Source organism: Myotis myotis, unplaced genomic scaffold (genome assembly GCF_014108235.1).
Source record: "Myotis myotis isolate mMyoMyo1 unplaced genomic scaffold, mMyoMyo1.p scaffold_m19_p_3, whole genome shotgun sequence".
In the NCBI taxonomy this organism is placed as follows: domain Eukaryota; kingdom Metazoa; phylum Chordata; class Mammalia; order Chiroptera; family Vespertilionidae; genus Myotis; species Myotis myotis.
The window spans coordinates 97,034,419-97,050,802 of NW_023416335.1; positions in this window are offsets into that span (position 1 = coordinate 97,034,419).

Sequence of the window (16,384 nt, forward strand, 5' to 3'; positions counted from 1 at the left end):
GGCCTTCAGGGGCCAGCGAGCCTGGGTCAGTGCCTGTCGGAACCAGGGCACCGCGTGTCGGGAGGCTGCAGGGCTCTCCCAAATGGTGCGGGCGCAGGTGCTGGGAGGCCGGCCTGTGTTCCCAGCGCGTCCATGTGCTGATCAGTGCTACTCAGGAAGGGGATTCTCAGGTCTACTCAGATGGACACCTAGTGCAGCAGGACTGCTCAGGGCCTTTAAAGGCGTTAATGCCCACGGTGACTCGGGAGAAATCGTGTAGCAGTTTCCGACTTCATTTGACCACAGATCCGTGTTCCAGAGATGAGTATTCTTTGGCTCACATGTTGAGAAAGTGCTACTGATGGAGGCGCTGGGGTCTGGGACGTGCAGCAACTTGTCCCAGCCCACACTTAGCGGCAGCGCAGGGTGATGCTTCAGCCCTGGCGTTGCCCTCAGCTGGGCCAGGAGGCTTTCAGAGGGAGCGCGAGGCCATCTCTCCAAGTCCTGGGCCTCAGAGGATTGGTGACTTTTTTATATTTAGTAACGGCCCTCTAGCTATTTGGTAACTGTGATGAAGAGAAACATTCCTTATGCTTATATTTTAAAGTTTTGGTAAGGCTTTTATAGGTAGATTCAGATTAGAATGACTTTTATATTTTTCGTGTGTTGAAACTGGAGGCATTTAACCTCTCGTGACATTTTGCATTGACTGGTTCATTTCTAAAACTGTTTAGTTTTATATTCTGGTAACAGTTTCCTGCAGAACAGATCTCTGATCTTTCTCACAGAGAACAGGTCTTGTTCTTGACTCCTCCTGTTAAGGGGAAGGAGGGACTGACTGTGAGTGCTGGGTGGACCCTGAGCCCAGGAGGCCCTCACAGAGGACTGAGAAAGGATCTGAAGTGGCAAAGCAGTCCAGGGGTTACAGTGTCGTTAAGCTGATTCTAAGACTCACGCTCTAGCTTTTTTGCTGTGAGGCATCAAGAGAGGGGCCTTTCACTAGAGAGGTTGCAGAGGGGCATGCAGAGAGCTGAGGATGCTTTCCCCAGCCAGGTCTCTAGCCTCATTCTAACTTGTTGCATAACAAGTAGCCTGGCTACCCATTTGGGACTTTCTAGATTGATTTTCAAATGCTCTTGCCCCTCCAGGCAGTGTTTTACAGGACTCCAGTGTTGCCAGACTCTGGTTCATATTAGGAGCTCTGTTCTTTTTGTAAAATGAACTAAATTCAATCTGTGCTTTCACACAGCCTCTGATTGTATTTGTTTTGAATATGTTTTTATTTATTTTTTAGAGAGAGAGGTAGGGAGAGGGACAGAGAGATAGCAACATCGATGAGAAAGAGAATCATTGATCAGCTGCCTCCTGCATGTCCCACACTGGGGATCAAGCCCTAAACCCAGGCATGTTCCACTAGGAATTGAACTGTGACCTGTTGGTTCATGGGTCACACTGAGCCACGCGGGCCGACAGTAGCCTCTGATTTTAAAAATCAAAGTGTCTCCCGTTCAGATTTATGATGATGTTTCATAAGTGTTGTTACAGTTCAGTGTGATGTTTGTAATTGTATTTTCTGGTGACACATACATGCATCAGATGCATCAGTATTTGTCTCCCCACGCTCCTCTCCCCAGAGGCAGCTGGTGTCCTACCATACGTGTGTGACTAACATGTGAGGAGTCCGCTGGAGTCCCCAGGGGACCCCGGGCCTTGCCTGTGCCAGGCACGGAGGTGCTGACCAGCTGGGGTAACCATCACCATAAAAACATCTGACAGAAGAGAAGCAGAGCAGTGTCTCCCAGGGTGTTGGCTTCAGTTGTTTTAGAGGACACCGTGGATTTGTCCGTGTCTGTTTTGAAGACTATAGAAAGCTGAGCCATTAAAGCATTACTTGTGAAAAAAAAAGTTAAAGACAAAGAAAGAATCTTAAAGGTAGCAAGAGAGAGAGAATTACAAACAAAGGAGTTCCCATTAGAATGTCAACTGACTTCTCAAGAAAAACATTTCAGGCCAGAACAGAGTGGAATGAAGTACTTAAAGTAATGAAAAGAAAAGGCCTATCATTTAAAATTGAAAGTGAAATAAAAAGCTTTCCAGGCAAAAAAAAAAAAAAAAAATTAAAGGAGCAATTTACCACCAAACCAGCAATGTAAGAAATGTTAAAGAGACTGCTTGAAGAAGTAAAGAAGAAGAAGAAGGAGAAGAAGAAGAAAGATAGAGAGAGAGAAGAGATAGAGAGAGGATCATAGGCATAAAGAAAATAAAAAATGGCAAGAAATAAATGCCTATCAATAATAACCTTAAGTGTAAGTGGATTAAATGCTCCAGTCAAAAGACATAGAGTGACTGAATGGATAAGAAAACATGATCCATATATATACGCTGTCTACAAGAGACCCACCTCAGAACACAAGATACACACAGATTAAGAGTGAAAGGATGGAAAAATATATTCCATGCAAATGGAAAGGGAAATAAAGCTGGAGTAGCAATACTCATATCAGACAAAATAGACTTCAAAACAAAGGCCATAATAATAGATAAAGAAGGCCACATCATAATACTAAAGGGAATGATACAACAAGAAAATATAACACTTCTAAACATATATTCACCCAATATAGGAGCACCCATATACATTAAAAAACACTTAATGGACTTCAAGGGATAGATTGACAGTAATATAGTCATAGTGGGGGACTTTAACACCCCACTTACATCACTTTATAGATCTTCCAGACTAAAAATTAACAAGGAAATAGAAGCCTTAAATGACACACTAGATCAGGTAGATCTATCCAACATGTACAGAACGTTTCATCCTAAAGCAACAGAATATATTTTCTTCTCAAACACACATAGAGCATTATCAAAGATAGACCACACATTAGGGCACAAAATAAGATTATACAGATTCAAGAAGATTGATATGAGAAGATTGATAAATCAACTACAATTTTAAAAAAACTGAAAAACACTCAAATACATGGAGACTAAATGGCATGTTATTACACAACAAATGGGTTACCAATGAGATCAAGCAAAAAATTAAAAACTTCCTGGAAACAAAGGAAAATGAACACACAACCACCTAAAACCTATGGGACATGCCAAAAGCAGTCCTGAGAGGGAAGTTCATAGCATTACAGCCCTACTTCAAGAAACAAGATAAAGGACTAATAAACTATCTACCTTACAACTAAATGAATTAAAAAGAGAACAGCAAGAATAGCCCATAGGAAGTAGAAAAAAAAGAGAAAGAATAAAAATCAGAGCAGAAATAAATGACATAGAGACAAAAAAATTATTAAAGATCAATAAATCCAAGAGCTGGTTCTTTGGAAAGACAAACAAGATTAATGAGCCTCTAGGTTGACTCATCAAGAAACAAAGAGGACCTAAATAAATAAAATGAGAAATGAAATCAGTGAAGTAACAACTGACACTACAGAAATTCAAAGGATTGTAAGAAAATACTATGAACAACTATATGCCCAAAACTGGAAAACATTGGTGAAATGGAAAAATTCCTAAAAACATACAATCATCCAAAACTCAATCAGGAAGAATCAGAAAACCTGAGGAGGCCAGTAGCAACTGACGTTATAGAAGCAGTAATGAAAAAACCTCCAGCAAACAAAAGTCCTGAATGGGATGGATTTACAGGTGAATTTTACCAAATATTTAAGGTCCTTTTACAAAGCCAGAATTATCCTAATTTCAAAACTAGATAAAGACACTACTAAGAAAGAGAATTACAGGCCAATATCCCTGATGAACACAGATTCTAAAATCCTAACAAAATATTAGCAAATCAGATCCAGCAATATATTAAAAAGGTCATACACCATGATCAAGTGGGATTTGTTCCAGGGATGCAAGGCCAATACAATATTCATAAATCAATAAATGTTATACATCACATAAACAAATTGAAAGATAAAAACCACATGATCATATCAATAGATGCAGAAAAAGCATTTGACAAAATCTAGCACTCTTTTTTAAAAATAAAAATCCTCAGTAAAGTGAGAATAGAGGGATCATACCTCAAGATAATAAAGACCATTTATGAAAAACCTACAGCCAACATAATTCTCAATGGGCAAAAACTAAAAGCTTTTCCCTTAAGAACAGGAACAAGACATAGATGTACACTTCACCACTCTTATTCAACACTAGTGGCCCAGTGCACAAATTCATGTACATTGAAAGGAAATTAATCAGAAGAAATATTTTAATATCATTATCTTCCCTTTCGCTATAATAGAAGTGTCAACCAAATTCACGATCAATAATGACAGATCGAAACACATGTGTTCGATTGACACCAGCAAGAGCTTTTTTTTGTGTCGTCCATGCGTGAGTCAATTTAACCTTTTAAATATCCTAATATGTAAAAGCCCAGGGTCATAACAACCAAAGGATGATCAACCTGGAAGTCCTTCAGTCAGCACTGGGTTGCTGTGGCGACCCAGCACTGACTGCCCCACTGTAGCCTGGCGACCCAGCACTGACTGCCCAGGGGGCTGAGACCCAGAGAGAGAGAGGCAGGGTCTGATCCGCAGCCTCAGTGGCAGCTGTTGATTAGTACTTGCCTTTCTCTTTCCCGCCCTCTTTCTTTCCGGGTTTCACCAACAGCTGGGCCTTTCTTTCTCTCCCCGACTCCATGGGGGCTGCTACTCATCTCTGACTCTCTAATCAGGCCCAAAGATAGGCCCAGGGATGCTTACTGGCATAGGAAACGACCAATCAGAACCAAATGTGGGTGCTGTGAAGAACGAATGGCTACCTAGGAGGCAGAGCTTTTGATGTTGATTGGCATAGGGACCAACCAATCAGAACCAAATGTGTGTGCTGTGAGAACCAATGGCTGACTAGGAGGCAGAGCTTCTGATGCTGACTGGCATAGACACTGACCAATCAGAACCAAATCTGGGTGCTGTGGGGAGCCAATGGCTGCCTAGGAGGTGGAGCTTTTGACACTGACTGGCATAGAAACTGACCAATCAGAACCAAATTGGCCAGCAGAAGAGGGCAGTTGGAGGCAACCAGGCCGGGAGGGGAGGGCAGGTAGGGGCGATCAGACAGGCAGGCTGAGACAGTTAGGGGTGATCAGGCTGGCAGGCAGGTGGTCCCAGATTGCAAGAGGGATGTCCGACTGCCGGTTTAGGCCTGATCTGGGCCTAAACCGGCAGTCAGACATCCCACAAGGGGTCCCCAATTGGAGAGGGTGCAGGCTGGGCTGAGGGAATCCCCCCTCCATGCATGAATTTCATGCACCTGGCCTCTCGTATAGAATGAACTTGCTTAATTAGACCTGTTTTCTGATTGAGCTAAACTTTTTCCAGCCCAGTGAAGCACCCCAACTTCTCTTTCAGGTAATTGTCAGCAACACAGCAGTAAATATCAACATGAAGTAGATTATTATTGTAGATAACACAGGGAGAATAAAGGGTAAAATATTGAACTGTAGCAGTGTTTGACTATATTTTGCATAGTGAGAAAACCTGAAGTCATTTTCAAGTTCCACCATTTCTTCTTTTCAGCTGGGTCAAGTTTCTAAACTTTCTAAATCTCTGTTTTCCAGCTCATGAAAACAAAATAGGATTCCAGAGTCTCATATCTACCTACTCCAGGACTTCTGTGAGGCTCAAATAAGATGAGGCATGGGAAAACTCTTCACAGACAGTTGGCTCAAGTGTAAAATGTTTCCACCTGGCTATAAAGCAAGTTGTGTTCCTTGGCTGAAGAAACTGTAAGGAGACTAGTCGCTAGGGAGAGGAAGCTGGGCTTTGCTATGTGACATCATTACCCGGTGCCCACAGCCATTGCTTCCAGGCTCAGCTGGGCTATGGGCTGCATTTTGTGCCATGGGGTCTCAGCAGTGTTGGTTGAGATTTGGTGGGCTGTTGCTCTGGGGTGGTGGCAGGGCCTCTGTCCCACTTGGGGGAAGCCAAGTGTTGCTTTGTGGGTGCCAGGTCTGCGGTTCCATTTCTTTGTAAATGGCCAGTGCACATCATGGCAACTCCTGCATTGATTGTCTGTCCCCTGGTGGTCAGTATATGTCATAGCAACTGGTTGGATGGTCAGACACAGCATATTAGCCATATATATATATATATATATATATATATATATATATATATATAGAGAGAGAGAGAGAGAGAGAGAGAGAGAGAGAGATAGTACTGAAAGTCCTAGCCACAGCAATTAGACAAGAAGAAGTAAGAGGCATCCAAATTGAAAAGGAGGAAGTAAAATTGTCATTATTCACAGATGACATGATATTGTACATAGAAAACTCTAGAGACTCCACCAGTAAACTACTAGACTTAATAGAATTTGGGGAGGTAGCAGGATATTAAATCAACATCCAAAATATTGATAGCAATATTATACACCAATAATGAACTCTCAGAAAGAGAAAATAAGTTGACAATCCCATTTACCATTGCAACAAAAAATAAGATACCTAGGAATAAACTTAACCAAGGAGGTAAAAGACCTGTACTTGGAAAACTATAGGATATTGAAAAAAGAAGTAGAGGAAGATACAAACAAATGGAAGCATATGCCATATTCAGGGATTGAAAGAATTAACATTATTAAAATGTCTATACTACCCAAAGCAATTTACAGATTCAAAGCAGTCCCTATTAAAATACCAATTGCATACTTCAAAGAGCTAGAACAAATACTTTAAAAATTTATATGGAACTATAAAAGACCCCAAAAGGCTTCAGCTATCTTGAGAAAGAAGAACGAAGTAGAAGGGATCACAATACCAAATATCAAACTATACTACAAATCCAGTATAACCAAAACAGCCTGATACTGGCACAAGTACAGGCATATAGACCAATGAATCAGAACAGAGACCACAGAAATTGACCCACATCATATGGTCAATTTATATTTGACAAAGGAGGCAAGAACATATAATGGAGTAAAGACAGCCTCTTCCAGAAATGGTGCTGGGAAAACTGGACAGACACATGCGAAAAGATGAAACTAGACCACCAACTTACACCATGCACAAGAAAATACTGAAGAATTTAAATGTAAATTATGAAACCATAAATTCATAGAGGAGAACATAGGCAGTAAAATTTCAGCTATCTCACATAGAAATATGTTTATGGATACATCTCCTAGGGCAAAGGAAACTAAGGAGAAAATAAACAAATTTGACTACATCAAAATAAAAAGGTTCTACACAGAAAAAAACACAAACACTAAGAAATTGAAAAGAGAACCCACTCTATGGAGAATATATGTGCCAATGATATATCTGATAAGGGGTTAATATCCAAAATATATGAAGTGCTCATACAAGTCAACAAAAAGAAGACAAATAATCCAATTAAAAATGGTCAGAAGACTTGAGTAGACATTTCTCCAAATACTACATACAAATGGCCAAGAAACACATGAAAATATTCTCATAGTCACTAATCATCAGAGAAATGCAAATTAAATCCACAATAAGATATCACCTCACACCTGTCAGAATGGCTATCATCAATACATCAACAAACAAGTGCTGGCGAGGATGTGGAAAAACAATTCACTTGCGCATTGATCTTAGAAGAACAAGTTGGTATACCCTTTTTGAAAAGAAATCTGGCAATTGCTGTCTGAATGACATACTTCAAATCCAATAGTTTTAATTGTGAGAATCTAAAAAGAAAACATTTACTCATGTGAAAAATTAAACTATATATATATATATATATTTATATATATATATAAAGATGTATATTTAATACTTCTGCAATTGTATACAGTGACATGTGAAAATGTTTATCAAGGGAGGATATTGTATGTAAGAGTATGCATTAATTAGAACTATATTATAATGACACAAAAATAATGTTCAAGACATAAGAATTTGCATATTTTCTAAGAACTATTTAATGTGCTACAAAAAGACTAAAGTTTATTACCCTCATACAGTAACAAGCTGTTGATCTTTGCCCCAGCTGCAGCGTTCAGCTAGATTGGGCTGAAATGAGAACATGAGCCTAAGTTATCTGTGTTTGTATAAGAAAAGCAGAGGCAATATCCCACTTTAATTTCATAAGAAGTCTGTGCTGTAAAGAGCTATGATTGAATTGTGTCCCCTCAAAATAGATATGTTAGAGTCCCAACTCCCAGGATTTCAAAATGTGACCTTATTTAGAGATAGAGTCATTACAGAGTAATCAAGGTGAAATGAGGTCAGTAGAGTGGGCCATGATCCAATACGACTGGAGTCCTTATAAAGGGACAATTTTGGACACAGGGAGAGGCACATATAGAGGAAAGACAAAGTGAAGAGATACCTATAGAAGATGACCATCCTATCTAATAAAAGAGAAACATGGTAATTAGTGTACGTCCGCTACCCTTCCCATTGGCTAATCAGGGCGATATGCAAATTAACTGCCAGCCAAGATGGCGGCCAGCAGCCAGGCAGCTTGAAACTAACATGAGGCTTGCTTGCTTCAGTGACGGAGGAAACCAACGTTCCCCGCCTGCCTTGCCGGCCTCAGAGCTTGCAGTTTGAAACATAGTTACAAATATAGAAGCTAAACAAAACCCCAGAAACCTGCTTTCAGCGAGCTGGGATCTCAGAGCTGGAGTTGATAGTGTTTCAATTATAGAACACAAACAAACCAGATACCTGCTTTCAGCAGCAGAGGCCTCAGAGCTGGAGCCAGAGCTAAAGCTGGCCCAGAATAAAAAAAGAAAAGAAAAAAAGGAGCAGTTGGGAGCTCTAGTCACCCGCCAGCCTGAAAACAGCCCTCAGCCCCTCACCCAGACTGGCGAGGCACCCCAGTGGGGACCCCCACCCTGAAGGGTGTGTGACCAGCTGCAAACAGCCATCTTCCCTCATCCAGGCTGCCCAGGCACTCCAGCGGGGACCCTCACCATGATCCAGGACACCCTTCAGGGCAAACCAGCTGGCCCCCACCCATGCACCAGGCCTCTATCCTATATAGTAAAAGGGTAATATGCCTCCCGGCATCAGGATCAGCGTGACAGGGGGCAGCGCCCAAACCCCCTGATCGCCCTGCAGCTCTGTGTGTGACAGGGGGCGGTGCCCCAACTCCCCTATCGGCCCTACTCTGTGAGTGACAGGGGGCAGTGCCCCAACCCCCTGATTGACCCTGCTCTGTGAGTGACAGGGGGCAGTGCCCCAACCCCCTAATTGGCCCTGCTCTGTGAGTGACAGGGGGCAGTGCCCCAACCCCCTGATTGGCCCTGCTCTGTGCGTGACTGGGGGTGGTGCCGCAACCTGCCCATTGACCCTGCCTTGAGTGTGACAGGGGGAGATGCCCCAACCCCCCAATCGGCCCTACCCTGAGAGTGACTGAAGGTGGCATCACTACCCCCCAATCCGGTCTGCTCTGGCATGACAGAGGGCGGTGCCCCAACTCCCCAATCGGCCCTGCTCTGAGCCCAACCAGGGGCTGCACCTAGGGATTGGGCCTGCCTCTGCCACCCGGGAGCAGGCCTAAGCCAGCAGGTCGTTATCTCCCGAGGGGTCCCAGACTGCGAGAGGGCACAGGCCGGGCTGAGGGACCTCCCCCTCCCCCCCGAGTGCCCAAATTCTTGTGCACTGGGCCTCTAGTCTATATATATAAAAGCCTAAGTGACAGTTATGATCGAACGACTGAAATGACCAGTCAACCAGTCACTATGATGCACACTAACCACCAGGGGGCAGACGCTCAACACAGGAGCTGTCCCCTGGTGGTCAGTGCACTCCCACAGTGGGAGTGCCACTCAGTCAGAGCTGGGCTCATGGCTGGTGAGCACAGCTGTGGCGGCGGGAGCCTCTCCTGCCTCTGCAGCAGCTCTACGAAGTGACCGCGGTGGTTGTGGCGGCAGCAGGTGCAGCGAGGCTGCCGTGAGTGGGAGTAATGCAGTGCCCAGCTCCTGTCTCGGGCCCCTCCCCGGCCACCTGTCACTTAGAACACCACTACATCCCTCATATCCCATAATCCTGCCATTACAATCTCTGGAGAATGGTTGAAGTGTGGACACTCGGAGTAACCAGGATGAGTCTGATATCGCCACCAGACTCCTGGAACTCTGCCTTTGGCATCAAGATCAAATTTAATCCCTTACCGATTGCCTTGGAGCTACAGAGATAGGCAGCAATATAAGAGTGGCTACAGCCAGCACCGGTTTGGCTCAGTGGATAGAGCGTCGGCCTGCGGACTGAGGGGTCCCGGGTTCGATTCCAGTCAAGGGCATGTACCTTGGTTGCAGGCACATCCCCAGTGGGGGGTGTGCAGGAGGCAGCTGATCGATGTTTCTCTCTCATCAATGTTTCTAACTCTCTATCCCTCTCCCTTCCTCTCTGTCAAAAATCAATAAAATATATTTAAAAAAAAAAAAAAGAGTGGCTACAAGTTGGTGACTGACAATCAGGGTAAAAGTCAAAGATAGACGAATCTGAAGGGTGGGGGTGTGGGCAACAGAGTTCCCCAACTCCCCAAGGTCCCCAACATTGTATTGTTCACCTCAGAGTATCTCTTATCCAGCTCCAAGCAGTGGAAAGAGTCCAGCACAGATCAAGGCGTCCACTGGAGACCTCCCAGCCAGCAAGGCATGACCGTGGCCACAGCAGGGACATTTGGAAATATTTTTTCAGGAAGCTGTGGGGAGAAGGACAGACTCCCCACGTGACTTCCCGGTGGCTCACAGGGACATGGAAACTCCCCAGGCACACAGGCATGGGCTCCCAATTTCCTTTCAATGTGTACGAATCTGTGCACCGGGCCACTAGTCTACTATAAGATGAAGAGAGAGGCCTGAAACAGATTCTCCCTCACAGCTCGCAGAAGGAAACCAACCTGCTGACATCTTGATCTAAGACTTCTAGCTTCCAGAACTGTGACAATAAATTTCTGTTGGTGAAGCCACCCAGTTTGTGATACTCTGTTACAGCAGCTCTAGCAAACTGATAAAGCAACTTTGTCAAGTTTTATGCTTTTATGATGTCTTGTGTTTGGTTTTCATTTTTATTTTGCCTGCCTATATAGTTAGTTTGGAAAAATCCAACACTATTTCACTTTAGTCAAGTGACAAGGGAACAAAGAATTATATAGAAATAAACCAGGATAGCCAAGGGCTTCAGAGGGAAAGAGAAGGAGACAGAATTCATAAGACATCATGATATTTAGGGCCCTATTTGCTCTAAAACTTTGTGATTTTATTATTGCACTTCCTGGTTTTGTTGATGTTCTGAACTATCTGGACACTACATTCCCAAACTATTACCCATATTAATTATAGTTTCTCCCAAGGCAACTTGAGTATGGGTCATTTATTTGGGAAGTGGTCAAAATAACCACAGGAAAATAAATGGAAAATTGAAAAGGAAGGAGAAACTGAGAAGGGAGGAAAGCCATAAAAGCTGCATCTCTTAGTGGGGTACTGCTGTAGGCAACTGAAGTTCAATCCCATTGGGGAGCTCTGAAGAACCAGGCAGGACACACCTTGGTATTGTCTCTGAGAGACTGGAAAGCTGGAGTATTTTTCACCCATTTCTATCATTGTTTGAAAGTTGCCCCTTCGGGAATTAAATGCTCAGTACTCTGAGACCACTTTGGTCCTGGGATGAGCAAGCACATATAAATCAGAGAAAAGCCACAGGTAGAGAAACAAAAAGATGTATGAACATGATCTAGGCAGTTGTAAGATATGAAACGCTGTCCAGCCCAGCATAAGTGAACCCAGATGTTGGTCAATAGGATGTTAATCAATAATGCCACCCTAGCCAGTTTTGCTCAGTGGATAGAACATCAGTCATGGACTGAAAAATTGAGGGTTTGATTCTTGTCAAGGGCATATACCTCAGTTGTAGGCATGATGTCCAGCTCCAGTTAGGGTGAGTGTGGGAGGCAACAAATCAATGTGGCTCTCTCACATTCATGTTTCTCTCCCTCTGTCTCTCCCCCTCCCTTCTACTCCCTTCCACTCTTTCTAATAATCAATGGAAAAATATCCTCAGGTGAGGATTAACAACATCCACAACAAATCAATAATGTCTTCTACACTATCTCAGGAAAGCTCAATTAAGATATGATCATGGTGGTACCATAAGAATAGATGTAGACATATGATACCTTCAGGGACAGTTTGTATGTATTTGGCTTTAAGGGATTCTTGCTCACAGCTGAAAATAAAAAAATAGAAAGAAGAACATAACCAAAACAAAGCCGATGTTTGAGAGCAAAGTCTTTCCCAAATATAAAACTAAAATAAAATAATTCTTTAAGGTTGAAAGTATTACATATATCCCCCTGTCCCCTCATTTGTAACCTTCTAGCCCAGGGGTCCTCAAACTACGGTCCGGGGGGCACATGCAAATACAAATATTGTATTTGTTCCCGTTTTGTTTTTTTACTTCAAAATAAGATATGTGCAGTGTGCATAGGAATTTGTTCATAGTTTTTTTTAAACTATAGTCCGTCCCTCCAACATCTGAGGGACAGTGAACTGGCCCCCTGTTTAAAATGTTTGAGGACCCCTGTTCTAGCCCATCCTCATCCCCTGCCCCAGGTTTTCACCAACCTATTGTTTGTATCCATAGGTTATGCATATATGCATACAAGTTCTGTGGTTGATCTCTACCCACCCATCCACTCACTTCTGCCTTCCCTCTGAGATTCCAGTCTGTTCCATGCTTCTATGTCTCCCAATCTATTTTGTTCATGTTTATTTGGTTCACTAGATTCCACATATGAGTGAGATCATGTGATACTTGTCTTTCTCTGAATGACAAGTCACCCAGTTTGTGATACTCTGTTAGAGAAGCTCTAGCAAACTAATAAAACAACTTATTTCACTTAGCATAATATGCACCATGTCCCTTCATGCTGTCTCAAAGGGAAAGAGATTCTTCTTTTTACCACCATATAGCATGCCATAAATGTTCCACAGCTTTATTAGCCACTCATCTACTGATGGGCACTTGGGCTGTTTCCAGATCTTAGTTATTGTAAATTGTGCTGTTATGAACATAGGGATGCATACATTCTTTCTGATTGGTATTTTGGGTTTCTTAGGATATATTCCTAGAAGTGAGATCACTGGATCTAATGGCAGTTCCATACTGAATTTTGTGAGGAAACTCCATACTGCTTTCCATAGTGATTGCACCAATCTGCATTCCCACCAGCAGTGTACTAGGGTTCCCATTTCTTCACATACCTGCCAGCACTTGTCATTTGTTGATTTGTTGATGGTAGTCATTCTGACAGGTGTGAGGTAATACTTCATTGTCATTTTAATTTGCATCTCTTTGATGATCAGTGATTTTGAGCATTTTTTTTTTCATATGACTCTTGGCTTTCTGTATGACCACTTTGGAGAAGTGTCTATTTAGGTCATTTGTCCATTTTTTTTTTTATTGGATTGTTTGTCTTCCTTTTGTTAAGTTGTATGAGTTCCTTATATATTTTGGATATTAACCTTTTATCAGATGTGTCATTGCCAAATATGTTCTCCCATAGAGTGGGCTCCCTTTTCATTTTGTTGATGATTTATTTCACTGTGCAGAAGCTTTTTATTTTGATGTAGTCCCATTTGTTTATCTTCTCCTAAGTTTCCCTTGCCCTAGGAGATGTATTCGCAAGAGATGTCTGAGATTTTGCTGCCTATGGTTTCTTCTAGGATTTTTATAATTTCATTACATACATTTAAGTATTTTATCCATTTTGAGTTTATTATTTTATATATATTTTTGTCCGTGTCTGTACAATATTCCCAATATCACTCCTTTGACAAATATTAATTGAGCTTAGACTGATTTTTGGGGTCTCTGTTCTGTTCCATTGACTTATATGCATGTTCATTTGCCAGCACCAGGCTGTTTTGGTTATAATATAATGACTTTGTAGTATAACTTGATATCTGGTACTTTGATCCCTCCCAACTTTGCCCTCCTTTCTCAAGATTGCTTTGGCTATTTGGGGTCTTTTTTGGAGTATTTGTTGTAGATCTGTGAAATATGCTTTTGGCATTTTAATAGGATTGCATTGAATCTGTAGATTGCTTTGGGTAGTATGGGCATTTTAATGGTGTTAATATTCCAAACCAAGAACATGGTATATTCTTCCACTTGTCTTTATCTTCCTCTATCTATTTTTTTCCAATGTCTTGTACTTTTCTGAGTACAAGTCTTTTAACTCCTTGGCTAAGTTTATTCCAAAGTATCTTAGTTTTTTTTTGTTGTTGTTGTTGCAATGGTAAATGTGATTGTTCAGTTTCTCTTTCTAAGTATTCATTATTGGTGTATCAAATTGCCATAAATTTCTCTGTGTTAATTTTGTACCCTGCTACATTTCCGAATTCCCTTATTAACTCTAGTAGTTTTTTGGTGGAGTCTTTTGGTTTTTCTATGTACAATATCATGTCAACTGCGAATAATGGCAGTTTTACTTCCTCCTTTGTAATTTGGATGCCTTTTATTTCTTTTTCTTGTCTGATCACTGTGGCTAGGACTTCCAGTACTATGACAAATAAGAGTGGTGAAAGCAGACATTCTTGTCTTGTTCCTGTTTTTAGGGGAAATGATATTAGTTTTTGCCCATTAGTATGATGTTGGCTGTAGGTTTGTCATATATGGCCTTTATTATATTTAGATATATCCTTCCATACCCACTTTGCTGAGAGTTTTTATTAACAAGTAGAGGGCTGGTGCATGAAATTTTTGTGGGAGGGGGGGAGTCCCTCAGCCTGGCCTGCAACCCCTCGCAATCTGGGACATCCCTCTCACAATCTGGGACCACTGACTTCTAACCACTCACCTTCCTACCTGATCTCCCCTAATCCCTCTACCTGCCTGCCTGATTGTCCTTAACCACCTCTGCCTTGGCCCCCGCTGCCATGGCTTCATCCAGAATGATGACTGGAAGGTTGTTTGGCTGTCTGGTCTAATTAGCATATTACACTTTTATTATTATAGATTGATGTTGGATTTTGTCAAATGCTTTTTCTGCATCTATTGATATGGTCATGTATTTTTGTCTTTAAATTTGTTTATTTATTTATCATATTTATTGATTTGCAAATATTGTTCTAGCCTTACATCATTGGAATAAATACCACTGTTCATGGTGCATGATATTTTTATATATTGCTGGATCTGATTTGTCAATATTTTTGTTGATGATTTTAGCATCTATGTTAATCAGGGATAGTAGCCTGTAATTTTCTTTCTTTGTAGTATCTTTATCTGGTTTTAGGAATAGGATAATGCTGGTCTCATATAAACAGCTTGAAAGTGTTCCTTCTCATGCTGTTGAGCATCTTTGCCATCATTATTCTGAACGCTATATCTAATAAACTTCTTATCTCCATTTCATTTCATTCTTCTTCTGGAGAATTCTCTTGTTATTTCATTTAGGTGTTGTTTTGTTGTCTTCCCTTTTTGACTGACTGTTTTGGTTTACGTCTGTGTATTAAGTAGATATGCTATGATTTCCAATCTCTACTGCAGGACAATGTCAGACACTGTTTGTGATTGACCCAGAGTACAATTTGTGGCTATCAGCAATCCACATCTCGTGGCTCCCTCTGCTTGGGCTGGATGCCTTTGGAAAGGACCACAGGGTAAGGCTAGAGATCATTCATCAGGGTGGGGCAACTGTCTTCGCCCCAGTGAAAAATCGCCTAGATAGCAAACACCCATGGGAGGAAGATCTGCTCCACAGTATGAGGGAATGATTTAGCACAGTAAACCTGAGTGGCTTCCCTCTGAGATTCAACCCCAGAGTCCCCAACCCTGGACTCTCCTACACAACTCCTGTACACTCTTCCCTATCTCTGTCAGAGCCTCAGGTGAGTGGGTTGCACAAATGCAGGTTTCATAATATCCTGAGCTACAGCAGGTAAGTATCATTAAGATTGAGAAAGGAAGATAGTACTTGTTGAAGTTCATTTACTATAAGTGCTTCCAGCTAAAGAAGAGAACTACTGAGGATTCCCTCCAGGTTTCTGGTTAAGAATGTGTGAGAGCCAATTACTGAAACTGAGAAGTGGGCTTGCTAGGTTATAGGTGGTGAAGAGTTCAGGTTTGGGCATATTGAGTTGGCTGTTTAGAAATATAAGCTATCACTAAATGTGGAAGCCTTTCATCTTTTATCAATTAAATCAAAAAAAAAGTTGTGATGAATTCTAAGAGAATTACTAATAATATCAGTGCTTTGGAGGGAAGTTTTATGACAATCTATAATAATAAAAGCATAATATGTTAATTAGACCAGACAGCTGAACAACCTTTCAGATATCATTCTGGATGTCCTTCCGGACAACCTTCTGGATGAAGTCGCGGGGGTGGGGGCTGAGGCAGAGGCAGTTAGGGGCAATCAGGCAGGCAGGCAAATGGTTAGGAATGATCAGG